This window comes from Lynx canadensis, chromosome E3 (assembly GCF_007474595.2).
Source record: "Lynx canadensis isolate LIC74 chromosome E3, mLynCan4.pri.v2, whole genome shotgun sequence".
Lineage (NCBI taxonomy): Eukaryota > Metazoa > Chordata > Mammalia > Carnivora > Felidae > Lynx > Lynx canadensis.
In genome coordinates, this window is record NC_044318.1 from 11,890,420 (window position 1) to 11,907,643 (window position 17,224).

Consider the following 17,224-nt stretch of genomic DNA (forward strand, 5'->3'; position numbering starts at 1 on the left):
ATTTTTGCGCTCATTTTTCTACCATTGTATGCGTTCTTCTCATTAAAGGAGCCCTTCATATAATCTCATGCTGAGCCTTTGTACTTCTTTTCATTTTCTTTTTTTTTATTTATTTATTTATTTATTTATTTATTTTTAATTTAGATCTTTTCACTTTCTTTAAGGTATCTCTTAATGAATCCAAGTTCTTAAAATAGGGAAACTATATCAGTCTTCTATAATTAATGCCTTTCACTGAAGAAGTCCTTTAAGGGGCACCTGGGTGGTTCAGTGGGTCAAGCATCCGACTTCAGCTCAGGTCATGATCTCACGGTTCTTGAGTCGGAGCTCCGCATCGGGCTTTGCACTGACAGCACGGAGCCTGCTTGGGATTCTCTGTTTCTTCCCTCTCTCTTTGCCCCTCTCCCACTCCCACTCTCTCCCTGTCTTCTAGGAATAAATAAACATTAAAAAAAATACAACAAACTTCTGCTAACAAAATTATACTTAGAGTCTTGTGCAGTTACTAGGAAATAAGGGTAGGCAAAATGATGTCTAATTTGACTAGCCAGAATTATGATTTCTAGCATTTTGATGTGTATTCTAGACTTTTTTATATCTTTCCTTACATATGTATTATATTCCATTAAAAATGGAATCTTCTTGTAGATGCTATTTTTTAAGGGTTTTATTTTGGGGGGGGATTGGTTATTTTGCTTAACATCGTATCCCATTTTCCCAGTGTAAGAAACATTTTTCCACACCATGATCTGAGGGGTACAGAGTATCTCCTTTTGTGGGTAAAATCTAGAATATTCACCAAGTGTGCCTCACAGCCACCAACCAATCCTAATGGATGCTGTCTAGTGCTCTCACACACTCCTTTCAGCCTTGGGCATTATTAAACCAGTTCCATACTGTTGACCCTTACATTTCCAATTACTCGCTATTAGAAGCAATGATGGGGGCGCCTGGGTGGCGCAGTCGGTTAAGCGTCCGACTTCAGCCAGGTCACGATCTCGCGGTCCGTGAGTTCGAGCCCCGCGTCAGGCTCTGGGCTGATGGCTCAGAGCCTGGAGCCTGTTTCCGATTCTGTGTCTCCCTCTCTCTCTGCCCCTCCCCCGTTCATGCTCTGTCTCTCTCTGTCCCAAAAATAAATAAACATTGAAAAAAAAAATTTTTAGAAGCAATGATGAAATGAGCATCTTTTAATTACACTAAAACTTTGCACACATCCATGATCATGTTCTCAGGATAAATTCTGTAAGTGAAAATTCCTAATGAGTAAGAACATGTTTTTACTTCATGATACTTACAGCTGAATTGCTCTCCAAAAAGGTTTTATTCACTTATATTCACATTAGCAGAATATAAGATGACCTATTCTCTCCCACAACCTCACTAACAATAGTATTGTTGTGCCTTTTATCATCAGTACGCCAAGTTCAAGTGCCATTTTACTTAGTGCATATTTCTTCAGTGACAATGAGGTTCAGTTTTTTCATGTTTTCTGGCCATTTGTTCTTGAGTATGTGTGTGTGTGTGTGTGTGTGTGTGTGTGTGTGTGTGTGTGAATTGTGTATTGGTGTCTATTCCCCCTTTTATCCATCAAATGTTCTTCTCTTATTTATTTGTGCAAGTTCTATCTGTGGAGGGTTTTAACGTTCATGAGCATTGCGTACATTTTTCTAAATTTGTCTTTTGTCCTTTTTTCTATGCTTTTTTGCCTTTCAGATTTTCAAAATTGCCTATGTTGTCAAATCTTTCAGTATTTTCAAAATTCCCTTCTCATTGGAGAATATATATCCCAATATATAGGCTTTTCAACTGAAAGCCTAAATTTTCTTCTGGTATTCTTCTTTCTTTCTTTCTTTCTGTCTTTCTGTCTTTCTGTTTTTCTTTCTTTCTTCCTCTCTTTCTCTCTTTCTTTACATTTCCATCTCTGTTCCATTGACAACTCATGTCAGGTGGTGATGGAGCTAACTTTGTTCTAAATGGCTAGCCAGCTGCCAGCACCATTTGTTGAAAGAATATTTTCTTTACTTGCTAGTGCAAATTAGCACCTTTGTCCTCCTGTATTTATGTTTATATTTGAATATGGTCTGTGCTTCTAATTCTGTTCCTATTATGAAGATTGTGCCTATATAAGACCCTGTGAGTTTAATTATCGTTTCATAATAAGTTTGGATATACATTTTTGGACAGATACCTCCCTAACATTATGCTCTTTGGAATTTTTATTGGCTAACTGGCCATCCGTAAGCACTTATCCTTCCGGATGGACATTTGGGGTCAATTTTCCAACAAATGTCATGTTTTGATTTTTATTAGGATTACGTTACACTTATGTTCTTTGGGTGATTATAGACACCCTTACAATGTTGGGAAAATGGCTCGTTTTACTTTACTTGTGTCGAAGTCGGGTTTTTTTTTGGTTCTTTGGTAGGATTTGGTGGGTTTGAGTCCTATAAATCCTTGACGCATTTCTTGCCAAGTTAATTCAAAGTTATTTGTTGCCATTGCAGACTGTGATTATACTCCCTTTCCTCCCCCCAGCCTCTCATCATTCTGCGGCATTAACGTTTACGGCTTTTATAACTGGCTACCTCGCAGAGCTCTAACTCATCTTAACGTTTTCTCTGCTGGTTCCTTTGGATAATACAGGTAGGCCATCATTGCATTCAAAAATAATAATAGTAGGGTGCCTGGGTGGCTCGATCAGTTAAGCATCCAGGTCTTGACGTTGGTCATAACATTGAGCCCTGTATCGTTCTCTGCCCTGAGTGTGGAGCCTCCTTGGGATTCTCTCTCCCCCTCTCTCTGCCCCTCCCTTACTCATGCACTCTCTCTCTCTCTCTCTCTCTCTCTCTCTCTCTCTCTCTCTCTTTCTCTCAGTCTCAAGATAAATGAACTTAAAAAAAAATTGCAACCCCACCCAAGAGGAAGGCGCTGGGGTGGGTTTAAAAAATAATAATAATAATGGTAATTTTGTCCCCTTTTCAATATTTATGCCTCTTTCTCTATTTCTTATCTCTATTTCTCTATTTCTTATTCTTACCCATTCTCCAGCATGGTTGGAGAATTCAGATGCCCATGGGCCCAGGCAAGTAACATTAATGCATGAATTGGGCCAAACTGAGGCCTTTGGCAAACAGAACACAGATCTTTTCTCAAGGGGGAAGTCCATACTTAGCTCTGGCCAATTTTTGCTGTTTGGGGAATAGCTCTCATGTTGACAGATGGTCAGATTTAAAAAAAAAAAAAAAAAAAGGATGCCAAAGATCACTTCTAATGTGAAATCTGTAAGAATCTTAAATGTTGAAAATGAATTCAACGTTTTTAAACATCAGGCAAGTCAAATGTAGACTGACAGTTAGGTTCAACCCAGGCTCACAATGTGCCCCACTTTAGCTGAAGCTTCCAGAATTTAAGAACATATTGAGTTGGACTACTAGACGTTCTTGCCTTATCTTTTATTAAATTAGCAAAAGTGCCTCCAATTATTTGACCAATTAGCCTTTTCGTAGTCTCTTGGGTTTATTGTTCTTCGTATTAAGCCTCTGACTCTGTCCAATTAAAATTTTTTTAATGTTTATTTTATGCTTGAGAGAGAGAGAGAGGCAGAGCACGAGTGGGGAAGGGGCAGAGAGAGAGAGAGACACAGAATCCGAAGCAGGATCCAGGCTCTGAGCTGTCAGCACAGAACCCAACATGGGGCTCGAACTCACAAGCTGTGAAATCATGACCTCAACCAAAGTCAGACACTTAACTGACGGAACCACCCAAGCACCCTAACCTCTGTCCGGTTTAATAGGAGTATTGCAAGAAGAAAGAAAGTTGACTTCTGTTAGCTGATATGGTTTTCTTCTGTGACCTGTGTGATGAATCCATACATTTTCTATTATTGAACTATCCTTGCATTTGTGACTGATGGAACTAAACTGTACTCAGTCATGTTATATCATTCTTTTAAATATACAGTCGTGTTCCATCTTCTGTTTTATTTAATGATTATGAAATAGGAGGCACTCAACTGGTTGTTTTTTTTTTTTTAGCAGCAAGATTCACCTATTGCCCCTCTGTCTCATACTGCCACTGTCCCCTCCTTGATTTCCTGTGGTAAATGGTGTAATATGCTGTTTTGAGGGAAGGGAGGGGCCATCACACTTTATCACACCCACTAGATGTGCTTGTGCATTGGTAGATGATGGCTTGGATTTTGTTTTGCTGGGGGAATGAGGTTAAAGCTAGATTGTTCTCCATAAAGAAATCTTATTTTGGGGGTGCCTGGGTGGCTCAGTCAGTTAAGCGTCCGGCTTCAGCTCAGGTCATGATCTCACGGTCTATGGGTTCAAGCCCCGCGTCAGGCTCTGTGCTGACAGCTCAGAGCCTGGAGCTTGCTTCGGATTCTGTGTCTCCCTCTCTCTCTGCCCCTCCCCGACTCATGCTCTGCCTCTCTCTCTCTCTCTCTCTCTCTCTGTGTCTCTCTCTGTCTCTCTCAAAAATAAGTAAATGTTAAGAAATCTTTTTTTTTAGAGGCTCTGTGTTTGGGAGAAGACCTTAAACAACAGGACAGAGACGTGTAAGAGTATGTGCTGTGGCTTGAAACGTGGTTCCTTTCTCTGATGTCCCACCAAACTATTAATGAATTATCTACTTGTCTTCAGTGTACTGTTGGGTTGGATCTTTTGGGGCAGTGTGACAAAGTGCTAAGCAGCCACTCCCTTAGACCCGGGCCCCGGGCGGCTTTACAAGGCTTTGCTCTGTCCCTCTTTTCGCCACACTCCTCCCCAGCAGGTGGGGACACCACAGGCCCTGCAAGTAAGCGCAGACCTATCTGGGTTGGGAATTCTGGGGGCCTGCATGTCCCCTGCCTTCTAGACCGTGTTCTGAATAGCCAGGACCCAGAATTTTCTACCTAAATGGTGCTAGCCTGTACCCAGCACTGGTGCCGGCCTCTTTCCTAGGTCCATCCTCCCCAGGGAGAACCACACTACAGACATTTGCACTCCTGGGCCTGACCAGTGACCAAGCACAGTGGGTTGTGTGGAGTACAGACGAAGCCCGGACACGCAGGCTGGAGTGTCCGCAGTATTCCCACAAGGCCCGTTATGATGTAGGAAGGAGCCAGGAGCCATGAGGAAAGGGCATTCAAGTGTCTTTACAACAATAATATTTCAGACCACCAAGGAGCTTGAAAGAATTATAAATCCAAGCTTGGCTCCCCGAGTGGTTAGGAAAATACATTCATCAACGGAGAAGTAGAACAATTTTCTTTTTTAAGTTCTTATTTATTTTTGAGAGGAAGAGGGAGCGCGTGTGCAGGAGGGGAAGGGGGAGCGGCAGAGAGGAGGGGAGGGGCAAAGAGAGAGGGGGAAGGGCAGAGAATCTGAAGAAGGTTCCACACTGCCGACAACAGAGAGCCCAAATCGGGGCTTGAACTCAACGAATCGTGACCTGAGCCACAGTCAGACACTTAACTGACTGACTGAGCCACCCAGGCACCCGGTTTAATAATTTTTAAACACAGTTTTATTTATAGCTTTAAATACTTTAGCCATATGGCATATGGCCCCCTGGCCCCACAGTTGCTTGGGGGAAGCCCACTGCTGAGGCCACCCTTCGAGGCCATCTGGGGGAGACCTCAACAGGAAGCAGTGCTGGGACTTTTGTAACACAAATAGACTGAAGTCACCAAAGAAATAGGGGAATCCTTACCTCCCTATCTATACGGGTCTCCTAGCGCTGCCATAACAAAATACCACAAACTGGGGAGCAAATATATGCTTGGACAGCTCTCCATAGTTTGAAGGCCAGCAGTCCAAAATCAGGCCATCACCAGGGCCGTGTGCCTTCCAGAAGCTCTAAGGGAGAAACTTCCTTGCTTCTTCCAGCTTCTGGTGGCTGCCAGAAATGCCTGAAGTTCCTGCCACATGGCTGTGTCACTCCAATCTCTGCCTCGGCATTCACATGGCCTCTTTCTTCTGTCCCCGTGTGTCCTCTCCTCTTCTTAGAAGGACATCAGTCATTGTGTTTAGGCCTACCCTAATCCAGTAGGAGCTCATCTTAATAACTATGTCTGGGGGGGGGGGGGCGCCTGGGCCCCCCCCGCCTCGATTAAGCATCTGACTCTTGATCTTGGCTCAGGTCATGATCTCACGGTTCGTGAGTTCGAGCCCTGCATGAGGCTCTGCGCTGACATTACAGAGCCTGCTTAGGATTCTTGCTCTATCCCTCTCTCTCTGCCCCTCCCCCCCCAAAATAAAAGACCCTATTTCTAAATAAGGTCACATTCTGAGGTTCCGAGTGGATGTGGATAGCGGGGGGAAGGGGGGGAGATGGACACCAGGCAGTAGAGCCCGCTATCCCTACGTAGGTTTGGTCTATAATGTTCTCGTTCTCTCCCATAGCGTTTCTGTCTCTCCCTTCCTCTCTTCTCAGTATTTGTTTATCAGGGTTGGGTTAGATTTGTAGAACTAATTAGGACACTTTTAAACTTTCTCAGTCCCAGGAACAACTAAATCAGTAGAAATTATCTCTTACCTTGAGGTTTGCTGGAATTTGCCCCCCACCCCCCAAATCATCGGAGCGCACACGTCTCATCACAGTGCCCAAGACTTCTTTAGCTGTCTCCTCTATGACTTTTTGTCTACTTGGGTTTTCTCTGCCTGCTCTTGAGTGAATTATGTGGTCTTACTTTGGCTAATATTTTATCAGCGTAAATTTCAACATAGCAGGCTCTTCGTTAGCTTTAATCTCCTTCCATGTCTTCGTTTCTAGTCCCTTTTAGACTCAATCTAGCACTATTTATTTGTATTTTGTTTTCCTTATGCAACCTTGCCAGAAGTTTGTCTCTTTTATTGGTCTTTTAAAAGAATTAGGTCTTTGATTTTTCTTACCAACCCCTATTGTTTTTCTGTTTTCTAACTTGCTTACATCTGCTTTTTTTACTTTTCATTCTTTCCTTCTGCCATCTGTAGATTTATTTTCTTCGTTTTTTTTTTTAAATTTTTTAAGGTTTATTTAATTTTGAGAGAGAGAGAGAGAGAGAGACAGAGCGTGAGCAGGGGAGGGGCAGAGAGAGAGGGAGACACAGAATCCAAAGCGGGATCCAGGCTCTGAGCCATCAGCCCAGAGCCTGACACGGGGCTCAAACTCATGAACTGTGAGATCATGACCTGGGCCGAAGTCGGACGCTCAACTGACGGAGCCACCCGGGTGCCCCTATTTCCTTAGTTTTTATCTCAGGGCTTAATTGCTCACTTTTAAACATTGTTTTATTTAATTACAAAATCATTCAAGCTTTCTCTTTTCTCCAAGGAGTAGCCAGAGAGATGAACACACTGTGAGAATGTTGTAGGTGGGGAGAAGCGCCTGGAAATAGAAACGACCACGCGCGCACTTCTCTGATGGGGACCTGGCTGTGCCTCCAGAAAGCCGGGTGAGCAGATAATGCATCACTGCTTTTCTGCTGGTGCTTCCTGCTAACCAGAGGGCCCACATGGTCCCTAATTGCTATAGATTGAATGTTTGTGTCCCTTAAAATTCATAGCTTGAAAACTAATCCCCAGGGTGCCTGAATGGCTCAGTCCGTTAAGCATCCAGCTGTTGATTTCGGCTCAGATCGTGATCTCACGACTTGTGGGATCGAGCCCCCGCCTTGGGCTCTGGGCAGACAGCACAAAGCCTGCTGGAGATTCTCTCTCTCCCTCTCTCTTTTGGCCCCTCCACCACTCATGATTTCTCTCTGTGTTGTCTTTTAATTAATTAATTGATTGATTTTTTTTTTTTTAATAAAGAAAGAAAACGAATCCCCAGTGTGATGTAGCCCAGATGGGATCTTTGGGAGGAGTCTAGGTCATGAGGGTAGAGCCCTCATGAATGGGATTAGTGCCCTTAGAAAAGGGACCCCAGAGAGCTTTCTCACCCCTTCTGCCATGGGAGGATACAGAGAGGATGACCATATATGAACCAGGAAGTAGGCCCTCACCTTACACTAAATCTATCAGCACCTTGACCTTGGACTTCCAAGCTCCAGAACTGTGAACAATAAGTTTCCATTATTTATAAATCACCCGACTGTGATACTCTGTTATAGCAGCCTAAACAGACTAAGAGTCTAGTCAAGGACGGGACTCCCATCTTTCCAGCAGTTGGTACTGTAAATATCCCCTGGGCCTTTTGCAGGTAGTGGTCAGTGTAGAGGAAATACAAAGTTTGGGGGTGGGAACCCAAAGGTCAACTGCCAGACCTCCCTTCTTCAGTGGATGTAGATCTTTACTCCTCATCAGTTCATTGCAGAGTCTCAGTCCTAGACTCCGGTTCCTAAAATGATACATAATAACAAACGTCTACTGATCTTTCCCTATGTGCCAGATACTGCCGCTTAGTTCATTTTTTTTTTTAACAGCTTTATTGGAGTAGAATTTATATATGGTTAGATGGGCCCATTGTGAGTGTACAACTCACTGATTTTCAGAACATGTATAGAGTTGTGCAGTCACTATCACAATCCGGTTCTAGAACATTCCGTCACTTCCCAACGCCACCTCAAACCTAATTGCAGTCAATTCCCACTCTCCCTCTCAGTCCCAGGCAACCACGGAACTGCTTGCTGTGTTTACAAAATTGTCTTCTCTGTACACTTCAGAGAAATTGAATCTTTCAATCCATGATCTTACATCTGGATTTTTTTCACTCCATATGTTGCCGAGGTTTGTCTATGTGGTAGCATGTATTGGCATTTTGTTCCTTTTTTATTGCTGAGTAGTATGACCTTGTAAGGATAGACCGCGTGTTGTGTATCTAGGTACCGGATGATGGCCATCTGGTTTGCTCCAGCTTCGTAGCTACCATGAATGACACTGCTGGGAACACACACACATCCAAGCCTGTGCGTGGACATACCTTTCATTTCTTTGGGGCAGATACTTTGTTGAAGTTCCGGGTGGTACGTGAGCTTATGTTTCACTTTTTAAGAAACTGTCAAGCTGTTTTCCAAAGTGGCTGCGCTATATTACATTCCCGCCAGCAATATAGGAGGCACCGGCTTTCTCCACATCTTTGCTAACACTTGCCATTGTCTGTTTTCCTGATTACAGCCATTCTTGTGGGTGCATAGCAGTATCTTAGTTGTGCTTGCTTTTTTTTTGTTGTTTTTAATTGAATCCTCCCTCCCACCAACAGTGTATTAGTCAGGATAGGCTAGGTGATGGCAGTAAGAAACAACCCCCAAACCTCATTGGCTTAAAACAACAAAGATGTGTTTCTCACTCATGCTACGTATCCAGTGATGATTAGAACCAGGGAGGAGGGGTGGTGCTCATCAAAGACACTCAGGGACCCAGGCTGCTAGGAACCCCTGAAGTTAAAAAGCAAACCGCACACCAGCTTGCAAAGCTTCCCCCTGGTGGCAGGAAATCACTGTCATCATTTCGCTGGCAGGCAAGTCACATGGGTGTGGTTCACTTCAAAGTGCATAAAAAGTATAATATTGATTTTATCACATGCCTAGAGAGGAAGGGGAATTGGAATATCTGTGAACAGACTGATGGCTTTTCACAAATACTAAGAGGAAGATACTATTATCACTATTTTACCAACCTCAAAGGTCAGAAATGAAGTGCCTGGGGGAGGATTCATAGCTAATAAATGGAACCAAGGCACTCCGACTCCCAAGCCTGCATTCTCAACTACTACATTAGTTTCCATTGAGATACTGTTAATTACGGATAGATTTTTGAGACATCCCCATTGGGGGAGGAGGTGAAAAATTTAGGCACAGGCTTTACTTGATGTCACAGTGGGATAGATCACAGGTCTAGAGAGATCCATACTGTGGTCACCAAGTTCTATTGGATATTGGCTTCTGCTTCAGACTGGGGCCCATGTATTCCCATCTCAAATGGTAGAGAAGACCCATATCCTGTCACTACCCTTATAACCACAGGTCGTATCCTTCTGCCCGCGCCCCAAGCAAGTACCATGTTTTGCTCCAGAAAAATCAAGACCCAAGAGCCCTGTGTGATTGGATCCAATCGAATAAACTTCTTGGAAACCAACAGAAATGCTGATAGAGGGTCCGTTTTAGTGAGTAGGCATAGAATCAGGTAACTCCTGGCAGGCTTGGTGCGAAGGTGGCTGGGGGGTTCCAGGCATGTGCTGAGTGCCTTACGATGCCCAGGCATGCAGGCTGTAGGCTCAGACGTCTGTTGGCTGGCCATGAAACCTGTGCAAGGTGCTCCAAGCCTCAACTGCCTCCTGTGTAAACAGGAATAATGCGCAGAAGGATCCTTTCCACAGGGCTGCTAGGATTTAATCAGAAAACGTGTCAAAAGTACTTAGCATGGTGCCTGGAACTTAGTAAGGTTCAATGTTGTGTTGATAATAGCAATAGCGTCTTGGGGCGCCTGGGTGGCTTAGTCGGGTAAGCGTCTGACATCGGCTTAGGTCATGATCTCACGGTTCATGGGTTCGAGTCCCACATCGGGCTCTGTGCTGACGGCTCAGCCTGGAGCCTGCTTCACATTCTGTGTGTCCCTTTCTCTCTGCCCCTCCCCACTCATGCTCACTCTCTCTCTCTCTCAAAAATAAATAAACATTAAAAATTAAAAAAAATAATATACCAATAGTGTCTTAAGTCATCATCAAAGCATTGAGGTAGATGGAGACAGGAAATTCTCCAGATGTGGTGCTCAGGGATTCGCTGGTCTTTGAAGCATGTTCTTGACTGACGTCATCCTTGGATAACCTTACCCACCTCTGATCATACCCTGCTTCTGTCAACACTGGTCCAGGGCCATGTATGATACATGGAGGCAAAGGGAGGTAATTTGAGAAAAATAAGATAAGAATAGGCAGGAGAGACAGTAATTTCCTGGAGTGTAGAAACAGCATAGCACTGTGGTTAAGAACGCAGTTCTGCCTTTTTACTAGCGCTGTGACCCTGAGCAGTTCACTTACCCCGTCTGGCCTTCTATCTAGGAGAGCTCATGAGGTGAGGCCATCAAGGCAACTTTACTTTTGTCGCATCTTAGCTCTTTCAAATTTCAGTGGGGTACATCCTTGTCCTGGCCGTGCATGAAAACTTCAGGCAGGCACCATGACTTTGCTTTTCATGCCTAATTTTTTAATTAAAGTCCTATGATTTCTAGGTCACAGATTAGTCTCATTTCCCAAATCAGAGTGTCGTGTCCAGTACGTTAATCAACACTTCAAACTTTATTTAAAAATAAGCCTCCTCTCCTCTTCCTCCACCTGAGGCCCACCATAACGGGCCGCTGGCCTTCAGGAAGAAGGAAATAGACACTGTCTTCCCCCAAAATGTACACACAAGAGGTTGGAAGAGAGAAGATGTAAGGCAAAATGAGGGTGGGTGGGTGGGTGGAGTACCTACTTGACTATTAGAACCCAAAGATGGTGTCGCCCCCTCTCGGTATGCTCAAGTATCACACGGGGTAATGGGCGGGTGCTGGACAGTCCCCAGCATTGACAGGGTAACTCACACCAGGGACTCACTAACACTCCTCTGAGTCTGATGATCCGCCTCCAGCCTGTCTGATGAGGGCTCAAGGCCCTTCTAGGCCGCCCTGCCAGACACTCTCTAAGGTGACCCATTAGGCAGCTTGCTCACGTGAGGCCGCAGGAAAACATGTACAGTCTTCGCCAGAATGAGCGTTGGGCTCGTAAATTTCCTGGCCACGTTTCTCACCCTCTGGACTTCTCAGCAGTGAGTCAGGCACGGTTCCCTGTGTCTCCATCTCTGCAGCAACAGGATGGCTCATCAGACTCTCCATAGTATCTCAAAGAAGCCACTCTCCCCAGGCTTGAGATGCACAAATAGGTTAAACACCCCCACCTTGCTCACATACGTGTGTGTGTGTGTGTGTTGGGAGGTGGATGACAGCATGGTATTTGTAAAAAAAAAAAAAAAAAAAAGTAGTAAAATCCTCTCTTCATACCTATTGAGTCTTTTACATCTTCTTTGTGGTTTAGGGGTTTGTGAATGAGGGATTAGTATTTGAAACTGGTCGTTAAGTCTTTGCTGGGAAAAACCTACATCCACATCTGGCCACTCGCTTTGCAATTTCTGTTCAAATCTCCGAGTCTTGCCGGAACCTCCTAACGTACCATCCTATTATGTGTCAAGTGGGGATCTCATTCGTAGCTGCCCTGTAGGGTTTTTTTTAGGAGACGCAGCCACATAAATGCTCAGTGCCAAGCGCTGAGCGGAGTGCCCGACGCTTGGAAAGAGCTCAGCTACGTGCTGATGGTCTTGGCTCTGAACCCCCCTCGCCGAGCTGAGCACGTGCGTTCAATGAATGTTAATGATGACTTGTAAATAACTATCTCAAGGCAGAATAGGGTAAGGGCTAAGTAAGCACCTAAGTTCCATACTGTGGTAACCAAATGAAGCGGTAGGTGATTCTGACGGATACCGTGGGGGAGGCCTCAGCAGAGTGTTTGGGATTTCAGTAAACAGAGAAAGGAGCCATTGTGCAAGTGCACAGAAGCAGGCTGGTACGTGTTTCTGGAAGATTCCAACAGGGCGAGGAAAGAGCTCTCACTTGTGGGTGGGGCTGGGCTGTTGGTTTGGCCAAATCATGCTTTATTAGGGGCCGGCCGGCTCGGTTAGGGACTCTGTCAGCTGCACATGATAGGAAATCAGCCTTGACTGGCTTACGACAGCAGAGGGGAGATACTGGCTCCTGAAAGCCCAAGGCTGAAGGGCTGGTCCGCCTTTAAGTGCAGCTGGACTCAGGGTTCGAAGACCATCACCAGGACCTGTTTTTCTCAGTGCTGATTCCGTTCTCAGCCACGTTCCTCCTGGAGCGGCCAGATGGCTGTGGCCCTTGCGAGGTGCCCACCTCCCCTGCCAATCCACAGGGAAGGTCCGTGTGTCTTGTGCCTAGCATTCCCAGAAGAAGTCCTGAGATTCAGGGTCATTGGCCCGACCTCGATCCCATGCTGACAGGGAGTTCCGGGCGTGGTCCGGACCCAGGCGATAAAACTGACAGATACAAACTGTGCACTTAATTTTTACTCCAGGAGGCTGCTCTTGAGCTCAACTGCCTGAATCCCCATCCTGACTCACCAGCCGTCTGACTTCGAGCAAGGTAATACTCAACCGGTGCCTCACTTTCTTCATCTGTAAAATAGAGATCATCATGGTCCTTAAGTCATAGGGGTTTTTAGAAAGATTAAGTGAGCTGTTGCGATGTTCTAGAACAGTGCTTGGAATGAGCCGGCCAAGTGCCGATTCGGTGATCACTGTTGTCCCTCCGGTGATTTGACTTGGTTGCCCCGTTGCTTGATGTCTCTTCACAGTTGTTCCAGGTCTTTCCACCCCAACTTGTCTGTCACGGTGATGTGATCACTGCACAGCTCGAGCGTACTACCCAGTGAGAGGCAAAGCAAAGCCATAGCAGGCTTGGAACACAGGCTGCCTTGCTCCCTACCAGACAGGTCCCCATGCCTGAGGACAGTCCTTTTAATTCGTAGCTCCAGGTCTGCCATGGAAACCCTAGCCATCTCTGTGTTTGGCAGCATGGGAGAAACCAAGAGGAAAGTCTACCATTTGGTCCCTTCCCTTAGGGAGTTTGCAATCTAATCTAAAAGACCAGAACACTCTGTCAAATACAACCTGAGCCAGGACCCATTCCCCGAGGGAAATGCCAAATTGTCCAGCCAGGGCGTTTATAGAGTGACATCCTTCCTCTCCGGCTCCCTCTCAGTTATAACGTGAATGAGAATTTAGAAAAAAAGAAACGAAGGAGACAGAATCAGGCCAAATCCCAATGTCTGACTCACCTGCTTCGCTCCTGGACCACACTTAACAACAAAAAGGACAACCCTTTTTCACGTAGTACCAGCGGGGTAACCTGAGAACATCCATTTAGCGCATCTGTCCCTGTGAAAAGGACCTTTCAGTGACACTGAGCTGAGTGTATCCTGCTCTATTTATAGGCACTGTTTGTTTAATTTGAGTCCAGTCTCTAAGAATAAATAATGAACTCATCCTGGGGACAAGCCAGAACCTACAACTCTGAGGCGACCCATAAATCCCTTATTCCTTTCCTTCTGGTTCTAGAAGGGAGTTTGTAGTTCAAAAGTGAGCCACCTTTTGCTAGCTGGGTGGGGGTGGGCTTGACACCCAGGCATGTTTGGAGATTTGGTTTTATGGAGGTTTTTCATGGTGGGTTGGGGGGGAGATTTTTTGGTATTTGATTTGGGGTTGGCGATTGAAGAATGAGGTCTTGGAATCTCTGTCACCTCCGAAGGGAGGGACAAAGACCAAATAGCTTGAGCCCTTGGTTGGTTAAATGTCAGATGCAAAACTACCCATTAGGACCCAGATGTCCACTGCAGACCCCAAAAATCAAAGTCAGAACCTCAACTTGCTGGTGACTCAGAAGAACCCATATGTTCTTAATTGGAGACAAACTCCTCGAAGCTACCGCTGAGTCTGAAGGGGATGACCTAAATTAAACCATTGGGTTTGATTCAGCACATTTGCATACTATGGCTCTCTGCCCCACCCCACCCCCCATTCTCCCTTTCCAGGAATTTATCCTTAAGAAGGTAACCAGCTTCTTTGGGAAGGGAAAGAACAGTGTCCATTCATTGATTTATTCTTCCACCGTCTGCAGACTCTCTATTCTGTGGTAGATACTATTCTAGGCCTGGGAGATGCCTTGATGGAGAGGACAGGGTGGTCAGCCAGTGACGAGGTCTGATTCACTGTGAAAGATCCAGCCTGTTTGCTGTCTTCCAGCTGAGTCAGGCCGGCTGTAACGTGCTTTCCCAGCAGACCCCGAGTTCCATTCACTTATCCCCCCCTCCCATTCAAAAACTGTTTACGAGGCTCGTTCTACAAGTTGGGCAAGGGGTTGGTTTACTTACACCACTGGACACGGTAGTGAGGTAATGAGATCATCTCCGCCTTTCAGAAGTTTGGAGTCCAGTGGGGAAGATGAGTCTTACTCAAATTATCACCTAAATATAGATATTATTACAAATGTTGGGGAGTCCAGGAGAACGAAGTTCAGAGTGTCTTGTGAGGGCCTAACAGAGGAATGATGGATCTGTTTGGGTGAGCGGAAAACCATCAACAGCAGAATACTTGAGATACTCCAGAAGGCATGCTGTCTGTGGAGTACAGGAACAACCGAGGTCTGTCTGCCGATGTGCTTTTGAGTTCCCGTTCTCTGGGCTGAGCCATCCACACTTACCGGATTGTCCTGAGGACTGTCACAGACGAGCAGGTCTCGGTAGCCTCGAGGAGTGTTTGTGTCCATCAAGAACATGCGGGTTCTTCTGAGTCACCAGCACGTTGAGGTTCTGACTTTGATTTTTGGGGTCTGCAGTGGACCAGGCGAGACATTCTTCTTCTTCGGGGACATTGTTCTCTCTCTGCCTCGGTAGAGAAAGGAGGAAACAATTCCACCCCACGCTGTTTCCGCGCTTTTACTTGTGAATGGTGGTGTTGCCACCATACTTAGACACCTGGATGGACAGGTGGCCCCAGGTGCCTCTCTACAGTTTCATGCCCTCAGATGTTCACATGCATTGGCCTAGGAAAGAAGCCATTGGTGCTACCCAGGTCCCTTTCCCTACTAATTAGGGTGCGACTTTGAACGCATCGCTTCTGCTGCCATGTTTTGGTAGGCACCAAGTTAAAGCCAGGACAAATGTAACAAGTTGCCCTGCTCTGGAAACGTTTACAAGGTCATTCAAAAAAGACTTCTCCTTCGTTGACCCAGCAAATATGTATTGAGTCCCTCCATTATGGCGGACACAGAAGCAGGAATTACGAGGGACACACATCAGTAGGACCAGCGAAGTCCCTGCTCTGTGGAGCTTACGGTCTAACAAAGGGGGAGAGATACTCAAGCCATCAAGGAACACGGTAATTTCAAATGGTTTTTATGCCCCAGGTGGGTCAGAGAAGGCTTCCGAGAAGGTGTGATGTTCAAGCAGAGTCCTGAATGATGAGATGGGGCCAGCTCTGAAAAGATTTAAAGGAATTCTAGATCCAAGAGAAAGAGCAAGTGGAAAGGCTCTGTTGGAATAAGGTGACTGATTGGCTTGTCTAAGGAATGATCGATAAGAAGCCTGGAATGGCTGAATGTGCGGTGAGTGATAGGGAAGCCAGCGTGTAGAGTGTGAGTTTTATTTTGAATGCAGAGGAAGCTGGGGCACCTGGGTGGCTCAGTCAGTTAAGCGTCCAACTTCGGCTCAGGTCATGATCTCACGGTCCATGATTTCGAGCCCCACGTCAGGCAGCTCGGAGCCTGGAGCCTGCTTCGGATTCTGTGTCTCCCTCTCTCTGCCCCTCCCCCGCTCATGCTCTGTCTCTCTTTCTGTCAAAAATAAATAAACATTAAAAAAAAAATTTTCGAATGCAGAGGAAGACTTTGGCAGGTAAACAGATGACCCTTCAGCCTGTACCTCCCTGTCTACCTGGGGGAGAGTCTGTTGCCTTGGTGCAATTTTGGGAATGATGGACCCAGGATTCGTAGAACTCAGAACCTCAGGTAAACGTACAGACAGAAAGAGATGTTGATGTTGGCCTCTTTCTGGATAGGAAAGAACTGTCACGTCTAACCTCAGGGGCCTTCCTGAGTACGGAAGGATCAAACAAAGTGAATAAAGTGCAGAACAGCCTCCTGCTTGCTGCTCAGCAGATCCATTCTGTCGCCTTTTGGGTCCAGTGCTTGAAATCTCCTGTGGGAAACCACTGCTTTCCTGTTCTTGGGAATCTGGTTTGGCTTAATCGGATCAATGTGTATTTCACCTTCCTGCCCCATACCAAAATGATTGGCTTGGGGATGGTCATATAACCCAGTCATAGCCAACGAAACACAGGAGGACACTTCTTGGTAACTTGTGGCAAAAAGAAGGTTCCTCTCTCTTCCTTGGGAGCCACCCGTATGAGGATGTGAGGTCTAGACCCACTGCTGCAGCCATTTGTGATCATGGGGGAAGATTCTAGAAGTGCTAAAGGTTGTTGGGGAGCACAGACTGGTGCCCGAGGTTGAAGCCAACACCACAGAACACGGAGCCGAGAGAGGGAGAGAACCGAGTCTTTGGGACGGCACAAAAAACCCCTGGCTCGAACCCTACCCGAAGCCTGACCTTTTGCTAGGCCTTTCGGTGGCCTCAGCCAATTAAACAATCTTTATTATATAACCCCATGTAAGTAGGGATCTCTGAGTCTTGCACCATAAAGAACCGATTTGATGCA

The 17,224-nt window shown here is 45.7% G+C and overlaps 1 long non-coding RNA gene across 1 annotated transcript; it reads left to right on the forward strand.

Annotated features, from left to right (window-relative positions):
• Positions 1-1,892: 1,892 nt before the first annotated feature.
• On the forward strand, positions 1,893-16,819 carry LOC115503969. The gene is made up of 3 exons (XR_004343065.1): positions 1,893-2,643; positions 13,027-13,094; positions 16,386-16,819. It is a non-coding gene; the product is annotated as an uncharacterized LOC115503969 (long non-coding RNA).
• Positions 16,820-17,224: the final 405 nt, after the last annotated feature.